This window comes from Periophthalmus magnuspinnatus, chromosome 15 (assembly GCF_009829125.3).
Source record: "Periophthalmus magnuspinnatus isolate fPerMag1 chromosome 15, fPerMag1.2.pri, whole genome shotgun sequence".
Taxonomy (NCBI): domain Eukaryota; kingdom Metazoa; phylum Chordata; class Actinopteri; order Gobiiformes; family Gobiidae; genus Periophthalmus; species Periophthalmus magnuspinnatus.
In genome coordinates, this window is record NC_047140.1 from 12,159,927 (window position 1) to 12,181,121 (window position 21,195).

At 48.8% G+C, this 21,195-nt stretch overlaps 10 non-coding genes across 10 annotated transcripts; 4 read left to right on the forward strand and 6 right to left on the reverse strand.

The window, feature by feature from the left end:
* Positions 1 to 2,762: 2,762 nt before the first annotated feature.
* trnar-ccu (transfer RNA arginine (anticodon CCU)) lies at positions 2,763 to 2,835 on the reverse strand. Its single transcript has one exon. It is a non-coding gene; the product is annotated as a tRNA-Arg (tRNA).
* A 2,944-nt stretch (positions 2,836 to 5,779) lies between these two features.
* trnav-uac (transfer RNA valine (anticodon UAC)) lies at positions 5,780 to 5,852 on the reverse strand. The gene has a single exon. It is a non-coding gene; the product is annotated as a tRNA-Val (tRNA).
* Positions 5,853 to 7,410: 1,558 nt separating this feature from the next.
* LOC117383075 (U4 spliceosomal RNA) lies at positions 7,411 to 7,551 on the reverse strand. Its single transcript, XR_004542392.1, has one exon. It is a non-coding gene; the product is annotated as a U4 spliceosomal RNA (small nuclear RNA).
* Positions 7,552 to 10,195: 2,644 nt separating this feature from the next.
* LOC117383074 (U4 spliceosomal RNA) lies at positions 10,196 to 10,336 on the reverse strand. Its single transcript, XR_004542391.1, has one exon. It is a non-coding gene; the product is annotated as a U4 spliceosomal RNA (small nuclear RNA).
* Positions 10,337 to 11,226: 890 nt separating this feature from the next.
* LOC117383077 (U4 spliceosomal RNA) lies at positions 11,227 to 11,365 on the forward strand. The gene has a single exon (XR_004542393.1). It is a non-coding gene; the product is annotated as a U4 spliceosomal RNA (small nuclear RNA).
* A 151-nt stretch (positions 11,366 to 11,516) lies between these two features.
* Positions 11,517 to 11,588, forward strand: trnap-cgg (transfer RNA proline (anticodon CGG)). Its single transcript has one exon. It is a non-coding gene; the product is annotated as a tRNA-Pro (tRNA).
* A 510-nt stretch (positions 11,589 to 12,098) lies between these two features.
* trnap-ugg (transfer RNA proline (anticodon UGG)) lies at positions 12,099 to 12,170 on the forward strand. Its single transcript has one exon. It is a non-coding gene; the product is annotated as a tRNA-Pro (tRNA).
* Positions 12,171 to 15,827: 3,657 nt separating this feature from the next.
* On the forward strand, positions 15,828 to 15,900 carry trnak-uuu (transfer RNA lysine (anticodon UUU)). The gene has a single exon. It is a non-coding gene; the product is annotated as a tRNA-Lys (tRNA).
* A 1,704-nt stretch (positions 15,901 to 17,604) lies between these two features.
* Positions 17,605 to 17,677, reverse strand: trnav-cac (transfer RNA valine (anticodon CAC)). Its single transcript has one exon. It is a non-coding gene; the product is annotated as a tRNA-Val (tRNA).
* Positions 17,678 to 18,282: 605 nt separating this feature from the next.
* trnar-ccu (transfer RNA arginine (anticodon CCU)) lies at positions 18,283 to 18,355 on the reverse strand. The gene has a single exon. It is a non-coding gene; the product is annotated as a tRNA-Arg (tRNA).
* Between the last annotated feature and the right edge of the window lie 2,840 nt (positions 18,356 to 21,195).

The window sequence follows — 21,195 nt, forward strand, 5'->3', positions numbered from 1 at the left end:
AGAAATAATAAATAAATATGTGTGTGCATACATTGCAAGACAGGTAACATTAGGGCATTTGAGGGGGGGGGGTAAGGTAGGAGACATGAGGGGCTGGGGCAGACGAGGACATTAGTGAGCAAATGTTTAAACATTATAAATCCCATTAAACATCTAGATCCATGATTGTGTTGTTGTCCATTGTCCTGGGGGGGGGGGGGGGATCAAAAATGGAGGTCGAGCTGTCCTTGGGGGTTGATGGTGATGAGGGTGTTGCGGGGAAGAAGGGGCAGCTGAGGCGGCTGGGGCGGTGGAGGCTGGGCCGTAGTGGGTCCTGGCGACGAACTGACGGTTGGCGGCGGCGACAGGGCGATGGTCGGCCCCGGGCCGCCCCCTTCCGGCCCCGAACAGGAGAGACCAGCGCACCTGGTCGTCCCCTCCGAGGGCAGCCGGCGGTGGGAGACTCCAGTTCAGCCTCCGGGCGAGGAGGTCCTGGAACCGGACCCAGAAGCGGCGGGCGGCACCACATTCGAGAAACAGGTGTTCTAAAGTCTCGGGGGATTCACCGCACACCGGGCAGTCTCTGACGAACTCCGCTGGATTAATGACGTGTAGCTGTATGCATGTGTAGATCAGTCTGTGTTTCAATTTGAATTCGAAATTACCGACTATGTGTGGTGTAAACCATTCGCATGTGTAGGCCCAGATGGATGCGATGTCGTGCGTTGGGAATGTCTGTGACCTTTTATGTTCTGCCGCGGGGCGTCTGAAGACTCCAGGGAGCAGCACTCTATAACAGGTTCGGGTGTTCATCTCGGTTAGCTTCTTCCACACGGTCCCTCCCACCCAGACTTGGAAGTCGAAGCCAGCGGCGGGGGTTTCGTGTCCCCCCGCCCCCGGCCCGGGGGTGTTCCCCCCGGGGGCCGGCGCCCCGCGAGGCGGAGCCCCGGCCCCCAGGAGGGACCCCCACTTGACCTCCATGTTCAGGGCGAAGCGGAGGGCCATGTCGGAGACCGGGGCCCGTCGGAACGTTAGGCCGGCGGCCGCGAAGCGCCCCAGGACGACCCCTACGTCGAGGTCGCACGTGGCGCCCGGCAGGTCCCACGCCTCACGTTCGAAAGGGGGCAAGCCGTCCAGCATCGAAGGCGGCAGCATCTGGCAGAGCTTGTATATGCCCTGGCTGCCTTCCAGGCCCATGGCGTGGCCGAAGAAGGGCTTCCAGGGGGCGTGACAGAGGGGGTCCAGGAACTTGTGGACCAGTATCAGTCGCAGAGCGTTCTTTTTTGTGACTAGGTCCACAAGTCCCAGACCCCGCTGTCTTCGCCCCCCACGATGGTGTCGTGGGCCACCAGCGTCCTCTTTCCCCTCCAGAGGAAGCGGCCAACGGTCCTCCTCAGTCTGTTAGCGACGTCGCCCGGCAGGTGGAGCACCGTCAGTGCGTGCACCAGCGTGGACATGCAGAGGGCGTTGACGACCAGCACTTTCCCTTTTACAGTGAGCGCCCTGAGGTTCCAGAGCGAGATGGTCTGCCCGATTTTCAGCAGGGATTTCTCCCACTGCTTCTAAGTGGGAGAACGCCCAGCACCCTGTACTGGTCGTCCGCCCTCCGCATGTCCACGCTGAGGCGTGCTGGGGCGACGTCGCCGCAGAACGACACCGATGTTTTGGACCAGGTAACCTCTCCGCCCGAGGCTAGGCAGTAGACGCCTAGCTTGTGGAGAGCCGCTTCCAGGCTCTCCACATCTCAGGCGAAGAGGTTGGTGTCGTCTGCATATTGGATGACCCTCAGCTCGCTTCCGGAGGGAGAGACGATGCCATGGGCATGGGGGTTCTTCTTGATGAGTGCAGCCGGGGCTCCGCCACGATGCTGTACAAAAGAGAGGAGAGGGGACAGCCCTGCCTCACCGATCTGCTTAGCGGGAAGGTGTCAGTCAGCAAACCAATGCACTTCACTCTCGACCGGGCGTTTTGGTAGAGTAGTTGTAACCATGAAATGAATGAATGAACGAGAAAAGGAGCGCCTACCAGGTAAACACACCTGCAGCACAGGCCTCAACAGCCGTCTTACCACATATAAGAAACATCTCCAGTCCCACATCTGAAGAGGCCAATTTAGCTGAGGATTGTTTTGACCCATCAACCTCTGGGTTGCATACCTGCACACTTCCGCTGTGCTTCTGCTGAAAGTCATTCCAGATAGGAGTTGAAGCCACAGGAGCGCAGACAACAGGCTTTGACATATTTACACAAAGGTCTGTTTAAATCATGGGCATGTAAAACAGCTAAGGTCCATGCTGAGTTTAGTCTCTTTTTAGCCTTTTATATGCAATATTACTATTTGCTTATTGCTAATCCATTATCCACAGATTTGGGATATAATTTTATCTTTCAAATTTGTTAAAGAACTTAAAGAACTCTTCTTTAACCTAATTCGACTTTAGCTTTTTTCTCCCTTTCTATAATTAAGAACTCCTGTCCAACATCTGAGAAGCCAATGTTAGCAGAGGACGATTTCGATCCATCAATCTCTAGGTTATGGGTGCAGCATGCTTCCGCTGTGGCAGTGGAACAAAAAAAAAAAAAACATCCTTTCTCTATGGAGCTTTTTCTCGGATGTTCAATTATTTGACCTAGCAAAATAAATGACAATAAGGAATGTTTAAAAGTCCAGTCAACTTAAAAAGGAACAAGTGCTGATGCTTGGACCATAGGCATTTTTCTCGGCCTCACGTCAGAGTAAGGTTACAGCTACACCAATCCAACTATAAAAAAACATTCTAACTCATCCCAGATGGGACTCGAACCCACAATTCTTGGCTTAGGAGGCCAATGCCTTATCCATTAGGCCACTGGGACCACATTACAGGTATATATGTTTCAGCAAATGTACCATCTATAATAACTACCTCTTGCGCAACATCGGAAGAGCCAAGATTAGCAGGGGAAGGTTTCGATTCATCACCCTCTGTTTTTTTTTTGTTTTTTTTGTCTTTTATTATCAAAAATAAAATTTTACAAAATAAAAGCACAGTACACGTACAAGAACACATTGGGTTATGTGGAGGGGGGGGGGGGGGGGGGGGGGGGGGGGGCGTGGGGAAGGGAAGAGCACATTTGGTAGGAGACATAAGGGAATGGGGTAGACGAGGACGTGGTGAACAAAGAGATTGATGAATGAATAACAATTAAACGTCCGGATTAGTGTCTTGTGTCCATTGTTCTGAGGGGGGTCAGAAGTGGAGGTCTAGCTGTCCTTTCCGGATTAATGGTGATGAGGGTGTTGCGGGGAAGCAGAGTCCTGTTGAAGCAATGGGGAACAGCCATGTGAAGGTGTCTAAGGTGGGTGGTGAGGTGGGTGTTGAAAAGAGTCCAAAGGGGGGCGGTGCGCTGTCGATGGAGGTGGATGTTCCTGACGTGATAGATGGTGTACTGGGCTATGGACATTAGGAGTCTGATGAGGGGGAGATTGGGTCTGGGTGAGTGATCGGGTGGACGGTCGGGCGGACGGTGATGGTGACGATGTTCTGGGGTGCGGTGATCTGGGGTGTGGTGATTTGGGGTGCGGTGATCTGGGGTGCGGTGGTCCGGGGTGTGGTGATCTGGGGTACGGTGATCTGGGGTGCGGTGATCTGGGGTGCGGTGGTCTGGGGTGCGCTGATCTGGGATGCGATGGTCTGGGGTGCGGTGATCTGGGGTGCGGTGGCCTCGGGTGCAGTGATCTGGGGTGCGCTGGTCCAGCGGGTGTTCCGGAGTGTGATGGGGGAACACCTGGCTCTCCGCTCGATGATCCATGCGATGGTCTGCCGGGGCGGCTGAGGTGGCAGCAGCTGGGCTGTAGTGGGTTCCGACGACAAGCTGACGGTCGGCAGCGGCGACGGGGCGACGGTCGGCCCCAGGGCACCCCCTTCTGGCCCCTAACAGGAGAGACCAGCGCACCTGGTTGTTCCCTCCAAGGGCCGCCGGCGGTGGGAGACTCCAGTTCAGCCTCCGAGCGAGGAGGTCCTGGACCCGGACCCAGAAGCGGCGGGCGGCACCACATTCGAGGGTTAGGTGTTCTAAAGTCTCGGGGGGCAGTCTCTGACGAACTCCGCGGGGCAGATGGCGTGTAACTGTATGCATGTGTAGAGCAGTCTGTTTCAATTTGAATTCGAAGTTACCGACTATGTGTGGTGTGTAGGCCCAGATGGATGCGATGTTGTGCGTAGGGAATGTCTGTGACCATTTATGTTCTGCTGCGGGGCGTCTGAAGACTCCAGGGAGCAGCACTTTATAACAGGCTCGGGTGTTCATCTCGGTCAGCTTCCTCCACATGGTCCCTCCCACCCAAACGTCCACTGGAAGTCGAAGCCGGCAGCGGGAGGTTCGTGTCCCCCCGCCCCCGGCCCGAGGGTGCTCCCTCCCGGGGCCGGCACCCCGCGAGGTGGAGCCCCGGTCTCCGGGAGGGACCCCCATTTGACTCCCACATTCAAGGCGAAGCGGAGGGCCATGTTGGAGACCGGGCCCGTCGGAACGTTAGGCCAGCGGCCGCGAAGAGCCCCAGGACGACCCCTACGTCGAGATCGCCCGTGGCGCCCGGCAGGTCGCCGACCCGGACGAACCCCGCTCTCTCAAAGTTCCCACTCCTCATGTACTCCCGAGGGGCGGGCGGGATGGACAGGAGATCCGGGTTGAACCGCAGGGGGATGCTGGACAGCTGCTCGGTCATGGCCGGCGTGGCGATCGCCGAGGGCCTCAGCGTTCGCCACGCTGTCCACGCCTCTCATTCGAATGGGGGCAGGCCGTTCAGCATCGAAGGCGGCAGCATCTGGCAGAGCTTGTATACTCCCTAGCTGCCCTCCAGGCCCATGGCGTGGCCGAAGAAGGGTTTGCGGAGCTTGCGGACCAATTTCAGTCTTAGGGTGTTCTTTTTGGTGACCAGGTCCACAAGTCTCCCCCCACACACACCCGAATGTTACCTGTCCTGTGATGTACATACACATAATAATATAATAATACTTATTTATTATTTCCTGTATGTTTCCCCCATTCCCCCCATGTGTTCTTCCCTCCCCAGGTCCCCCCCCCCACATAACCCAATGTGCTCTTGTATGTTCACTGTGCTTTTACCTTGTAAATGATATTTTTGATAATAAAAGACAAAAAAAAAAAAAAAAAAAAAGGTTAGCACTCTGGACTTTGAGTCCAGCGATCTCAGTTCATATCTCAGTAGGACCTTGAAATGCCGTTGGCAACTATGTTTGAGAAAGCTTGCTCTTCTGGTTGTGCTCACTTTACAGTTACATATGAGATTTGAGTCATTTTTATTGCAAAAATAGGTCAGTCGATAGAGCGTTAGCTTGAATACCTGAACGTCCTTGTATGTCCTGGACAGAGTGTCTGTCTGCTTTCTGTTGTGAAAACATAGGTCTCTGTCAAGAAAACTCTGTTCCTGACGCGCTGTTTACCCGAAAATCCTCAGGACAAGTGTTAGACTTTTCTTCTACTCTGATCAGAGGGGAGCAAGCAAAGAGAAGAAGCTACGCAGACTGCTTCCGCAAGGTCTTCTCTGTGCCTTCTCCGACGCCCCCTTCTCAGAGCAGACTGTCTCCCTGTCTCCCTGATGGTCTAGTGGCTAGGATTTGGTGTTTTCGCCACCGTGGCTCAGGTTTGATTCCCAGTCAGGGAACTGAAGTGTTTCTAATGTGCTTAGGACAATGCTAAATCAGTTATGTGGCCTCACTGTGCCACTGCACTTTGGGATACCTGAACATGTATGGTGTTGGCACGTGTTTTATGTTGTGAAAATTCGTACGCTTGAAAAAGGTTTCACTGGGGATTGAACCCAGGACCTTCTGCGTGTAAAGCAGACGTGATGACCGCTACACTATGAAACCATTAAATGAGCTTGTGTGTCCTACACAATGTCTGCCTTTTCCTGCTGCTTTCCTGCTTTATTCCCAAACCTCACTGCACTGTGGAAGTGCAGGACTATAGTCAGATGGGTGTCAGGCATGACTTTGGTACCAGATTCTATCCAACCATTTAGCCTAAAAAGCTTGTGTATTTTTTGATCCATTCTTCATTAAATTTTAAATACATCAGACTTTTAATCTGAGGGTCCAGGGTTCAAGTCCCTGTTCAGGCAGATTGTTCATTATGCGAGCAAAAGGAAAGACAAGGGAAAGCACTGTCTCTACTGGCATGAGTTCAAATCTCGGTAGGCCCTTGAAAAGCCTTTGGCAACTATGTTTGATAAAGCTTGAAAGAGAACTTTGTATACTGCACAGCCAAGGTACAAGAGAGGCAGTTGGAGAAACACCAGACTTCTATTGTGAGGGTCCAGGATACAAGTCCTCATTCAAGTGATTCTAACATTATGTGAGCAAAAGCTCTGTATTCTGCGTGGAGAACTGCCTGGACAAATTGGTCTGAAGTTTAGGAAAAAGCAAAATGATGAAGTTTATATCTATCAACTGAAAAAAGCGTTGTAAGAGTGAAGATGTTTCGCTTCTTGTCCAAGCCGCTTCTTCAGTTCTGGTCAGATTGCTGCCCTGCTATTGTTCTCATTGTTCTGAGTCTGAGAATGGAGTTATAGATGGTGGGGAGATCTTTCACACCTTTACACAGTGGTCTAATAAAACAAAGGGAATGTTATGTTAAACGGTCAATGCCCACAGAGAATTTAGATTTGGAATATAATTTAATCTTTCAAAATGGGTTTCCTTTCTATAATGAAAAGCAGCTATCCAAGGAGAAAACTTTAGCAGAGGAAGGTTTCGATCCATCAACCTCTGGGTTATGGGCCCAGCACACTTCCGCTGCGCCACTCTGCTCTGCCCAGATTGTGTGTTTGTGTGGGAGTAAATATCTACTAACATAGAATTAGGAGGTCAGCGTCTTCTGCATTAAATACGTGTGGGCAAAAGGGGGAGCAACGAGAAAAGGAGCGCCTACCAGGTAAGCACACCTGCAGCACAGGCCTCAACAGCCGTCTTACCACATATAAGAAACATCTCCCATCCCACATCTGAAGAGCCCAATTTAGCTGAGGATTGTTTTGACCCATCAACCTCTGGGTTGCATACCCGCACACTTCCGCTGTGCTTCCGCTGAAAGTCATTCCAGACGGGAGTCAAAGCCACAGGAGCGCAGACACCAGGCTTTGACATATTTACACAAAGGTCTATTTAAATCATGGGCATGTAAAACAGCTAAGGTGTGCGCAGAGTTTAGACTCTTTTTAGCCTTTTTTATACAATATTACTATTTGCTTATAGCTGGTCCATTATACATGACCAAGAACTGACTGACTTTCCAAGCACATGAATGCTTTTTGGTGTACTCTCATGATTGTGTACACCAAACCTTTGAGCTGGATACAACTGCTTATAGCTCAGCATTTGATAAATGGGCAAATGCTATGTGATGTTTAGTTTTATATGTAAATACCAGCCTCCTCAGAGACAGTCAAAAATTGCCATAGCCGACTATTTTTCAAGACGTCAAGGCGGGGTATTGGGTAAAGTTTTAAACTAGCAATAATCGCGCCTCAGATAGACCTCATAGGCTACGATACTGCCACTGCGCAAAGCTAAAATTAGTTTGGAGCTAAAATGGGCGGGCCTTGGTTTTCCTCACTTCCTGGTCATGGTAGGTTAATTGTGGGCGGAGCAAACCTTTGACTAAGCACTGTCTGAGAGAAGAGGGCTACTTTGAAAAATGATTGCCTATAACACTTTGAAAGTTGTTGGTAACATGCTTAATATTGAATTTCTATTTGCAGTAAGACGTTATGTGGTGGGGCCAAACAGACTCTGACAGATCTTCCATTTGTCAAGCATTAAAGCCCTCACATGCAGCATGACCAACAACTGACTGAGCGATATCAGGTGGGAATAATGATTTGTTGGAAAGTAAATGCACTGTTCTTTGAGTTGTACGGTCTGGGATTGAAACTGAGAATCATAGCCCTAGACCATAAGCCACATTTGTTTGGAAAATGCCCATTCTTGGTGGATCATGTAAAACAGCTAAGGTGCACGCTGAGTTTAGACTCTTTTTAGCCTTTTTTATGCAATATTACTATTTGCTTATAGCAGGTCCATTATACATGACCAAGAACTGACTGACTTTCCAAGCACATGAATCAGAATCAGAATCCTTTTATTGCCATCGTTTGTAAACACAGTTCACAAACTAGGAACTTATTTTGGTGATAAAGTGCAACATAAAACATAAAACACACTGAATAAATACAAATACAAATAAGGGCATGCACGAAGTTAAAAAAAGATATGCTTAAAAATCAAATAAAATACTTACAGGTAGAAAATATATACAACAGCAGCATCACAACAACAGTGCAAACATGACTTATGAAAGTGGCCGGTGTTATAAAGTGTTCATGAGACAAACTGCAGAGGGGAAGAAACTGTTCTTATGGTGAGAGGTTCTGGTCCCAATGGACCGTAGCCTCCTGCCAGAGGGAAGTGGCTCAAATAGTCCATGTCCAGGGTGAGAGGTGTCAGCTGCTATACGGCCTGCTCGCCCCCGAGTCCTGGAGATGTACAGGTCCTGTAGAGATGGAAGCTAATCATGCAGCCAATCACCTTCTCAGCAGAGCGCACAATGCGCTGCAGTCTCTGTCTGTCCCTGGCAGTGGCCCCAGCGAACCACACAGTGATGGAGGAGGTGAGGATGGACTCAATGATGGAAGTGTAAAACTGCACCATCATCTGGACCGGCAGCTTGCGTTTCCTCAGTTGCCGCAGGTGGAACATCCTGTGATGGGCTTTCTTGATGAGGGAGCTGATGGTTGGCTCCCACTTGAGATCCTGGGTGATGCAGGTGCCCAGGAAGCGGAAAGAGTACACAGTGGTGATGGGGGAGTCCGTCAGGGTGAGGGGAGGCAGGGGGGCTGTGACTTTCCTGAAGTCCACAATCATCTCCACTGTCTTCTGGGCGTTAAGCTCCAGGTTGTTGCTGCTGCACCAGGACACCAGCCGGTCCACCTCCCTCCTGTAGGCAGACTCATCGCCGTCCGAGATGAGTCCAATTAGGGTGGTGTCATCCTCAAACTTAACCAGTTTGACGGAGTCATGGCTGGAGGTGCAGCAGTTGGTGTACAGGGAGAAGAGCAGGGGTGAAAGTACACAGCCCTGTGGAGATCCTGTGCTGATAGTCCAAGTGTCCGAGACATTCTTCCCCAGCCGTACGCGCTGCATCCTGTCTGTCAGGAAGTCAGTGATCCACCTGCAGGTGGAGTCAGGAACATTGAACTGAGTGAGCTTGTCCTGGAGCAGGGCAGGGAGGATGGTGTTGAACGCAGAGCTGAAGTCCACAAACAGGATCCTGGCGTAGGTTCCCGGAGAGTCCAGATGCTGGACGATGAAGTGAAGGGCCAGGTTAATGGCGTCATCTACAGAACGATTGGCTCTGTAGGCAAACTGCAGAGGGTCCAGGAGGGGGGAGGTGAAGGACTTGAGGTGGTGCAGGACCAGACGCTCAAATGACTTCATGACTACGGACGTCAGCGCCACAGTTCTGTAGTCATTAAGTCCAGTGATCCTGGGCTTCTTGGGGACGGGCATGATGGTGGACAGCTTGAAGCAGGCTGGGACATGACATGACTCCACGGAGGTGTTTAAAATGTCCGTGAAGACAGGAGCTAGTTCCTCAGCACAGTGTCTAAGGGTGGAAGGAGAGACACCATCTGGGCCCGCGGCCTTACGGGGATTCTGCTTCCTGAAAAGCTTAGTCACGTCCTGCTCCAAAACTTTGAGGGCAGTGGGGGAGGTTCAAGGTGGGTTTGGAGGTAATGTCCATGATGGTGAGGGAGGAGGGGGAGGGGTGTGAAACTTCAAACCTCGCATAAAAGCTGTTTAACTTTTCTGCTAGTTGTTTGTTGTCCATGGTGGGAGGGGCTTTGGGCCTGTAGTTGGTGATTTGCCTAAGCCCTCTCCAGACAGAAGCAGAGTTGTTGGTGGAGAAATGCTGCTCCAGACGTGTATTGTGCTTCGCTTTAGCCTTTTCCACCTCTTTGCTAAAAGCATACTTGCAACGCCTGTAGCCTTCACGATCTTCTGCCCTGAAAGCCATCTCCTGCTTGGAGATGCTTTTTGGTGTACTTTCATGATTGTGTACACCAAACCTTTGAGCTGGATACAACTGCTTATAGCTCAGCATTTGATAAATGGGCAAATGCTATGTGATGTTTAGTTGTATACGTAAACACCAGTCTCCTCAGGGACTGTCAAAAATTGCCATAGCTGACTATTTTTCAAGTCGTCTAGGCGGGGTATTGGGTAAAGTTTTCAACTAGCAATAATCACGCCTCGGATAGACCTCATAGGCTACGATACTGCCACTGCGCAAAGCTAAAATTAGTTTGGAGCTAAAATGGGCTGGCCTTGGTTTTCCTCACTTCCTGGTCATGGTAGGTTAATTGTGGGCGGAGCAAACCTTTGACTAAGCACTAGCTGAGAGAAGAGGGCTCCTTTGAAAAATGATTGCCTATAACACTTTGAAAGTTGTTGGTAACATGCTTTTTGGTGTACTTTCACAAGATTGTATACACCAAACCATTGAGCTGTTTGTCGGTTTGACCGACTCAATGTGCAGGCCCGCAGTCACATTGGGGTCAGTTGGAGAAGCACCAAATCTGTAATGTGAGGGTCACAGTCACGTGGGAATCAGCTGGACGAACATCAGACTTCTAATATGAGCTCATGTGATATTTGGCTTCAAGCAAATGTCGTAGACTTTATGTGCATTGTTTGAACTGTGGATTTGCATTCCATGGAATGAATAAAAAAAATAAAATAAATACACAAGCCTTTTAGGCTAAATGGTAAATTACAACCTGGTAGCCGAGTCATGCCTGGCCCCCATGTGACTGTGGCCCTGCACCTTGACACTGCAGTTTAGAATGTTCTCCTTCAAGCTTTATCAAACATAGTTGCATAAGTCTTTTCAATGTCCCACTGAGATATGAACTCAGATCGATGAATTCAGACTCCAGAGTGCTAACCATTACAACATGGAATCAAAGTACTGTGCAGGTTTTCTAGGAAAACCGCAGGAAAAGGCAGAAGCCATGTAGGACATGTGGTTTTCATAGTGTAGTGGTCATTCAGGCAGTTTTCAACACAGAATACAAAGCTTTTGCTCACATAATGTTAGAATCACTTGAACGAGGACTTGAACCCTGGACCCTCTCATTACAGGTCTGGTGCTTCTCCAACTGACCCCAATGTGACTGTGGGCCTGCACATTGAGTCAGTCAAATCGTAGCCTATGAGGTCTATCCGAGGCGTGATTATTGCTAGTTGAAAACTTTACCCAATACCCCGCCTTGACGACTTGAAAAATAGTCGGCTATGGCAATTTTTGACAGTCTCTGAGGAGACTGGTATTTATGTATAAAACTAAACATCACATAGCATTTGCCCATTTATCAAATGCTGTGCTGTACACAGTTGCATCCAGCTCAAAGGTTTGGTGTATACAAGCTTGTCAAAGTACACCAAAAAGCAAAAAGCACCAAAAAAGTATGTCGTGGCTCGTTGGTCTAGGGGTATGATTCTCGCTTCGGGTGCGAGAGGTCCCGGGTTCAAATCCCGGACGAGCCCAGTATCTAAGCAGCAAGGTCTGCTTATCTCTTATCAACTGCTCCAGGTTGCCAGTTCCATCATCGAGTGTCACATCTAGAATCCAACTTTCCAGTGTGTGCAGATTTTCAATTCCAATCCCAAACTATTCAACCCCCACAAACAGTCCAATCAATTCCCAATTATGAGAATTCACACTTGATATCCATCGGTCAAATGTTGTTCAGACTTAAGGTGACCCTTCAAGCATTGTGGCTTGTTGGTCTAGGGCTTTTTGCTTTGCATGCGAGAGGTCCTGGGTTCAAATCCCAGATTGAATTTTTGACAGTCTCTGAGGAGACTGGTATTTATGTTTAAAACTAAACATCACATAGCATTTGCCCATTTATCCTGAGCTGTACACAGTTGCATCCAGCTCAAAGCTTTGCTGTATACAATCTTGTCAAAGTACACCAGAAAGCATTTGCGTGTGCACCCATAGGAAAGTCAGTCAATGGTTGGTCATGCTACATCTGAAGTTTACTGTATTGTGGCTCGTTGGTCTAGGGGTATGATTCTCGCTTTGGGTGCGAGAGGTCCCGGGTTCAAATCCCGGACGAGCCCAGTATCTAAGCAGCAAGGTCTGCTTACCTCTTATCAACTGCTCCAGGTTGCCAGTTCCCACATCTAGAATCCAACTTTCCAATGTGTGCATATTTTCAATTCCAATCCCAAACTATTCAACCCCCACAAACAGTCCATTCAATCCCCAATTAATGAGAATTCACAATTGGGCTGTGTCCCAATTCGCCCACCTGGCCTTAGAATCACCATTGGAAGGGCGATTCGAAGGGCAGTTACGTAATTTCCGGTGCGACAAGGGCTGTCCCATTTCAACGCACCCTACTGAATGCGGCCGAAAACCTGCCCTTCCCTTTGCACGGTTTCCATGGAGATCGGACGTAACCGAAGCGTGCATCTGTGCACACTTCACGCACTTCTATATCCCATCATGCACCGCAGCTGCGCAAAAAAGAGAAGAAAATGGAGTCCACTGCGCAATACACGTTCAAATGCTCGTACTGGTTTACCTCATCTACAACAGTGTGACATGAAACTTTTAAATCTGCATAAAGATAAATACAGGCCGTGTGTTTTTGATGATTAAAAAGGAGTTACATGGAATAAAGGAATGTGCAGTTATTGCTAGACAATAAGAGACATTATTATCATTACAAAATATTACTGCAATAAGAATAATGTAAGAATGTTTGTTTCTATTGTGTCAAAGACCAAGAGACTGAAACGTAAAGTCAGAAGAGTTTAATGAGTTGCACACAGGTAATGTGAACAATGAAGCAACGGACTCTCCAGAAAGGACAGAAGAGAGTCCTGAGACGTGCACAAAATCTTCATGAGTTCCGTACATTCCATACGTCTGCGCCCCTCGTGGGCACGTGTCATTTACTTTCGTGTTAGTAAATCAAGACACTAGCTTGATGTAGCACTGCACTGCTAGAAAATACCTTATAATAATCACATGAAAAGAACTGGCACGGCATAGAAGGGAAACAGTGCCCTCTACTGTTATTAAAGTGGTGTAGACACTGGCCAAAATACCGAACCATTAAACTGCAATGTACCACTAATCAGTGTTCTCTGGTTTATAGACTATGAATGTCAAAATGATATTGTTACCTCTGTCTCTGTTATTACGTTTTCACAAGGTATATTTTCTTTAAGTTATGAAGTAGCTACAATTGAGTAAAAAAATCACCTCGAACGTTATATTTGCCTATTGATATTCAATCTAAACAGAAAGAAATGGCTGTGACGACGACATCTTGACTTTTCTTCTATTAAATAATAAATCATTAAAAATAACGTACGTAATGTACGTATCGTACGCTCAAAGACAGCGGTGGAAGTGCGGTCCGTGGTGTAGACCTGTCCCACTTCAGCAAGATGGCAGCTACACTGAGGAGGGCAGATTCTCAACCGGAACCTTCAAACTACACTTTGAAGAGTACTTCGAAGGGACCCTTCAAAAGGTGCATTTGGCGAATTGGGACACGGCCCCAATATGCCAAATGCACCCTTTGAAGGGTCAATTCGAAGTACTCCTCAAAGTATAGTTTGAAGGTTCCGGACGAGAATCTGCCCACCTCAGTGTAGCCGCCATCTTGCTGAAGTGGGACGGACCGCACTTCCACCGCTGTCTTTGAGCGTACGATACGCAGATGAGGACAAAGTGAACAAAATGTGGATGAATAAAAGAACAGTTATTGAGCGTCTATATCAAGGTTAAATTAGGGTTGTGTCCATTGTTCCGGGGTGGTCAAAAGTGGAGGTCAAGCTGTCCTTGGGGGTTAGTGGTGATGAGGGTGTTGCAGGGAAGAAAAGTCCTGTTGAAGCGGTGGGGAACAGCCATGTGGAGGTGTCTGAGGTGAGTGGTGAGGTGGGTGTTGAAAAGAGTCCAAAGGGGGGCGGTGCGCTGTCGATGGAGGTGGATGTTCCTGACGTGATAGATGGTGTACCGGGCTATGGACATTAGGAGTCTGATGAGGGGGAGATTGGGTCTGGGAGATTTCAACACAGCTTTAACCAAATTTGACATATCATGCAATAACTCCTTTCAAAATGATCCCAGCCGATCACTATTGATACAACTCACCCACACCCTCAACTTGACTGAAATATGGCACGTGCTACACCCAAGGGCCAGGGCCTTCTGGAGAAGGCAGGTCGTTCAGGGCGTACTGAAACAGTCCAGGCTAGACATGTGCTTCTCCTCTGGGTGCCTGCTCAGGAATCTGGACAGGGCCGAGTACACATAGACAGGCGTCAGCGATCACTCACCCCTCTCGGTTAGCTTCTCCCTCACGGGGGAGAGGCGAAACGGGGGGCTGTGGGTCCTCAATAACTCTGTACTCCCCGAGGAGAAGTACCAAAAGAGGCTGGACAGGCTCCTTGAAGCTCTCGAGGATGAAAAAACAGTAACAAATAATATAATAGACTAGTGGGAGGAGGCAAAATCAAGAATAAAAAAATCCACAATAAATTATAGCAAACATAAAAAATGGCTCGAGAGCGTCGAGGAGAACACCCTGCGCCAACGCATCCAGTCCATCTGTGCGGGTGCGGCCTCTCGGGAGGGCCGGGTTAACCCTGAGCTTCTCCAGCTCCAGGGCCTCCAGGCGGGCCCTGAGCTGGAGAAGCTCAGGGTTAACCCGGAGCCCTGGAGCTGGAGAAGAGCAAAGGGGCCATTCTCAGGGCCAAGGTGAGGTATACAGTGGAGGCAGTGTGCCCTTCGATGCACACTTCGAATGGTGATTCTAAGGCCTGTTTGGCGAATTGGGACACGGCCTATATGTACCACTAATCAGTGTTCTCTGGTTTATAGACTATGAATGTAAAAATTACATTGTTACGTCTGTCTCTGTTATTACGTTTTCACGAGGTATATTTTGTTAGTTATGAAGTAGATACAATTGAGAAAAAAAATCACCTTGAATGTTATGTTTGCCTATTGATATTCAATCTAAACAGAAAGAAATGGCTACGATGACGACATCTTGACTTTTCTTCTATTAAATAATAAATCATTAAAAATAACGTTCATAATATACGTATCGTATGCTCAAAGACAGCGGTGGAAGTACGGTCTGTGGTGTAGGCCTGTCCCACTTCAGCAAGATGGCGGCTACACTGAGGAGGACACATTCTCGTCCGGAAGCTTAAAACTATACTTTGAGGAGTACTTCGAAGGGTACCTTCAAAAGGTGCATTTGGGGAATTGAGACACAGCCAACGTCTGCCTTTTCCTGCTACTTTTCTAGAAAACCTGTACAGTAATTTGTTTCTATGATGTAATGATTAGGGAGTCTGAATCCATCTATCTGACTCCATATGTTTAAAGCCTAGAAGGCTTGTGTTTTTTGTTTTTTTTTATTCCATGGGTTGCAAATCCCTTTTGTTGAGAGCCTGGATAGCTCAGTCAGTATCAGACTTTTAATCTGAGGGCAAAATCTCTGTATTCTGCGTGAAAAACAGCCTGGACAAATTTGTTTTCAGTAGATTTTGAAAGAGTTTCTGGTGTAGCTCCACAGGTACAGTGAACCATATGAAATTTATTCCCAAACCTCACTGCACTGTGGAAGTGCAGGACTATAGTCAGATGGGTGTCAGGCATGACTTTGGTACCAGATTCTATCCAACCATTTAGCCTAAAAAGCTTGTGTATTTTTTGATCCATTCTTCATTAAATTTCTCATACTGAGGGCCTGGGTAGCTCAGTTGGTAGAGCATCAGACTTTTAATCTGAGGGTCCAGGGTTCAAGTCCCTGTTCAGGCAGATTGTTCTTTATGCGAGCAAAAGGAAAGATAGGGAAAGCGCTGTCTCTACTGGCATGAGTTCAAATCTCAGTAGGCCCTTGAAAAGCCTTTGGCAACTATGTTTGATAAAGCTTGAAAGAGAACTTTGTATACTGCACAGCCTAGGTGCAAGAGAGGCAGTTGGAAAAACACCAGACTTCTATTGTGAGGGTCCAGGATACAAGTCCTCATTCAAGTGATTCTAACATTATGTGAGCAAAAGCTCTGTATTCTGCGTGGAGAAACTGCCTGGACAAATTGGTCTGAAGTTTAGGAAGCAAAATACGAAGTTTAAATCTATCAACTGAAAAAAAGCGTTGTAAGAGTGAAGATGTTTTGCAGCTCGTCCAAGCCGCTTCTTCAGTTCTGGTCAGATTGCTGGTGGCCACTCCCTTATATCTATCTATCTGAAGGGAGGGGCTGACTACACTGAAACTGTAAACATCTATTGTCTCCAGTTTCAGCTGAAACTACCCTATTCAGCCCTTAATGACCCTGCTATTGTTCTCATTGTTCTGTGTCTGAGGATGGAGTTATAGATGGGGGAGAGATCTTTCACACCTTTACACAAAGCTCTAATAAAATAAAGGGAATGTTATGTTAAACGGTCAAGGTCCACGGTGAATTTTGATTTGGAATATAATTTTATCTTTCAAAATGGGTTTCCATTCTATAATGAAAGCCAGTTGTCCAATATCCAAGGAGACAACTTTAGCAGAGGATGGTTTCAATCCATCGACCTCTGGGTTATGGGCCCAGCACACTTCCGCTGTGCCACTCTGCTCTGCTGCCGGTGCCACTTCCCCCACCTCGGACTTGCTACGATTTACCAACCTGGTAAGGTTCACAGTTGAGCCTGTAAGTCCTGGACTCCCTGGAATATCCCTGGCAGTTTTTTCATGATAGACAATTATCTTGCCAGATGGACTTGCCTTGAACATCAGACCCTAGCCCTACCATAACCCTGCTTTCATGATACAATCATTTTCAGCTCATGGTAGTGGTGTTCTGTTACTTGTGCAGAAGAATGTCCTTGCTGCTGCCAGGTGGACTCTATTCATGAGAGAAAGGTAAGTAAACTTGCCGAAACCTGCCTTTGATGGGTGTGAGGCAAATTTGATGATCACTACACTACGTAAACCACATGCAAGAACCTCTTGTAAGCTACTTCACCAAAGTTAATTTTGATGAAATTTTTCGACACAATGGTTGGAAAAGGGCAGTTGCACTCCTCGTCGGGGAATCGAACCCCGGTCTTCCACGTGACAGGCAGAGATACTGGCCACTATACTAACGAGGACTGGTACGGCTGGGAAGGACTGGAAATGATTCTAGAGCTTGAAAATCATGGTTCCACAGCTCATGGTAGTGGTTTTCTGTTGCTTGTGAAGAAGAACAAAAGATTAGCATTGATCTAATCATTGCTGCTGCCAGGTGGACACTATTCATGACAGAAAGGTAGCTGAACTTGCCTAAAACATTTGATGGGTGTGATGCAATCTTATCAACCACTACTGCCAAGTAGTCAACATAGCAGCTTGTGTTTCTGCCTGGTTTCAAACCAGGGACCTTTCGCGTGTTAGGCGAACGTGATAACCACTAGGTTAGGTGAATTAGCATTGATCTCATTGCTGCTGCCAGGTGGACTCTATTCATGACAGAAAGGTGTCAACATATCAGCCTGTGTTTCTGCCTGGTTTCAAACCAGGGCCCTTTCGCATGTGAGGCGAACGTGATAACCACTACACTACAGAAACTACAAAGAAGCAAATTTATGCAAGTAACTTTAGCCCTACCGTAACCATACCCCTAGTTTTGACACCAACCCGGAGCTAAAGACCTAAAGATCTTACTGTTAATATTGTAGTTCTAGAAAGGCCGTGGCCCGCGAATTCATTGTACCGCATTACAGTGTTAGGAGCGGAGCTTTATGTTCGCGGGTCATCCTACCCAATCTTGTGTGTATGAGTCCTGTGTGCGTTCATGCGATGTAAGTATTGTTTGTAATTGGTTACGAATGCTGCTCCAGGTGCTCCATGTGCAATTACTACATAACAACGCCTCAGTTGTCTCCATCGATGGGCCATCCCATTCCAATAGCTCATATTCTTCACTGCATCTGCCTGTAAATAGCGCATTTACTCATTTTGTACAGTTTTGTCCATTTGTTTATTATTACATTTATACGAACCCTTAAGGTTTACGTAGAAGTTATTTTATTGTGTTAATAAGGAATGTTTAAAAGTCCAGTCAACTTAAAAAGGAACAAGTGCTGATGCTTGGACCATAGGCATTTTTCTCGGCCTCACGTCAGAGTAAGGTTACAGCTACACCAATCCAACTATAAAAAAACATTCTAACTCATCCCAGATGGGACTCGAACCCACAATTCTTGGCTTAGGAGGCCAATGCCTTATCCATTAGGCCACTGGGACCACATTACAGGTGTATATGTTTCAGCAAATGTACCATCTATAATAACTACCTCTTGCGCAACATCGGAAGAGCCAAGATTAGCAGGGGAAGGTTTCGATTCATCACCCTCTGTTTTTTTTTTGTTTTTTTTGTCTTTTATTATCAAAAATAAAATTTTACAAAATAAAAGCACAGTACACGTACAAGAATACATTGGGTTATGTGGAGGGGGGGGGGGGGGGGGGGGGGGCGGGGGGAAGGGAAGAGCACATTTGGTAGGAGACATAAGGGAATGGGGTAGACGAGGACGTGGTGAACAAAGAGATTGATGAATGAATAACAATTAAACGTCCGGATTAGTGTCTTGTGTCCATTGTTCTGAGGGGGGTCAGAAGTGGAGGTCTAGCTGTCCTTTCCGGATTAATGGTGATGAGGGTGTTGCGGGGGAAGCAGAGTCCTGTTGAAGCAATGGGGAACAGCCATGTGAAGGTGTCTAAGGTGGGTGGTGAGGTGGGTGTTGAAAAGAGTCCAAAGGGGGGCGGTGCGCTGTCGATGGAGGTGGATGTTCCTGACGTGATAGATGGTTGTACTGGGCTATGGACATTAGGAGTCTGATGAGGGGGAGATTGGGTCTGGGTGAGTGATCGGGTGGACGGTCGGGCGGACGGTGATGGTGACGATGTTCTGGGGTGCGGTGATCTGGGGTTGTGGTGATTTGGGGTGCGGTGATCTGGGGTGCGGTGGTCCGGGGTGTGGTGATCTGGGGTACGGTGATCTGGGTGCGGTGATCTGGGGTGCGGTGGTCTGGGGTGCGCTGATCTGGGATGCGATGGTCTGGGGTGCGGTGATCTGGGGTGCGGTGGCCTCGGGTGCAGTGATCTGGGGTGCGCTGGTCCAGCGGGGTGTTCCGGAGTGTGATGGGGGAACACCTGGCTCTCCGCTCGATGATCCATGCGATGGTCTGCCGGGGCGGCTGAGGTGGCAGCAGCTGGGCTGTAGTGGGTTCCGACGACAAGCTGACGGTCGGCAGCGGCGACGGGGCGACGGTCGGCCCCGGGGCACCCCCTTCTGGCCCCTAACAGGAGAGACCAGCGCACCTGGTTGTTCCCTCCAAGGGCCGCCGGCGGTGGGAGACTCCAGTTCAGCCTCCGAGCGAGGAGGTCCTGGACCCGGACCCAGAAGCGGCGGGCGGCACCACATTCGAGGATTAGGTGTTCTAAAGTCTCGGGGGGCAGTCTCTGACGAACTCCGCGGGGCAGATGGCGTGTAACTGTATGCATGTGTAGAGCAGTCTGTTTCAATTTGAATTCGAAGTTACCGACTATGTGTGGTGTGTAGGCCCAGATGGATGCGATGTTGTGCGTAGGGAATGTCTGTGACCATTTATGTTCTGCTGCGGGGCGTCTGAAGACTCCAGGGAGCAGCACTTTATAACAGGCTCGGGTGTTCATCTCGGTCAGCTTCCTCCACATGGTCCCTCCCACCCAAACGTCCACTGGAAGTCGAAGCCGGCAGCGGGAGGTTCGTGTCCCCCCGCCCCCGGCCCGAGGGTGCTCCCTCCCGGGGCCGGCACCCCGCGAGGTGGAGCCCCGGTCTCCGGGAGGGACCCCCATTTGACTCCCACATTCAAGGGCGAAGCGGAGGGCCATGTTGGAGACCGGGCCCGTCGGAACGTTAGGCCAGCGGCCGCGAAGAGCCCCAGGACGACCCCCTACGGTCGAGATCGCCGTGGCGCCCGGCAGGTCGCCGACCCGGACGAACCCCGCTCTCTCAAAGTTCCCACTTCCTCATGTACTCCCGAGGGGCGGGCGGGATGGACAGGAGATCCGGGTTGAACCGCAGGGGGAATGCTGGACAGCTGCTCGGTCATGGCCGGCGTGGCGATCGCCGAGGGCCTCAGCGTTCGCCACGCTGTCCACGCCTCTCATTCGAATGGGGGCAGGCCGTTCAGCATCGAAGGCGGCAGCATCTGGCAGAGCTTGTATACTCCCTAGCTGCCCTCCAGGCCCATGGCGTGGCCGAAGAAGGGTTTGCGGAGCTTGCGGACCAATTTCAGTCTTAGGGTGTTCTTTTTGGTGACCAGGTCCACAAGTCTCCCCCCACACACACCCGAATGTTACCTGTCCTGTGATGTACATACACATAATAATATAATAATACTTATTTATTATTTCCTGTATGTTTCCCCCATTCCCCCCATGTGTTCTTCCCTCCCCAGGTCCCCCCCCCCACATAACCCAATGTGCTCTTGTATGTTCACTGTGCTTTTACCTTGTAAATGATATTTTTGATAATAAAAGACAAAAAAAAAAAAAAAAAAAGGTTAGCACTCTGGACTTTGAGTCCAGCGATCTCAGTTCATATCTCAGTAGGACCTTGAAATGCCGTTGGCAACTATGTTTGAGAAAGCTTGCTCTTCTGGTTGTGCTCACTTTACAGTTACATATGAGATTTGAGTCATTTTTATTGCAAAAATAGGTCAGTCGATAGAGCGTTAGCTTGAATACCTGAACGTCCTTGTATGTCCTGGACAGAGTGTCTGTCTGCTTTCTGTTGTGAAAACATAGGTCTCTGTCAAGAAAACTCTGTTCCTGACGCGCTGTTTACCCGAAAATCCTCAGGACAAGTGTTAGACTTTTCTTCTACTCTGATCAGAGGGGAGCAAGCAAGAGAAGAAGCTACGCAGACTGCTTCCGCAAGGTCTTCTCTGTGCCTTCTCCGACGCCCCCTTCTCAGAGCAGACTGTCTCCCTGTCTCCCTGATGGTCTAGTGGCTAGGATTTGGTGTTTTCGCCACCGTGGCTCAGGTTTGATTCCCAGTCAGGGAACTGAAGTGTTTCTAATGTGCTTAGGACAATGCT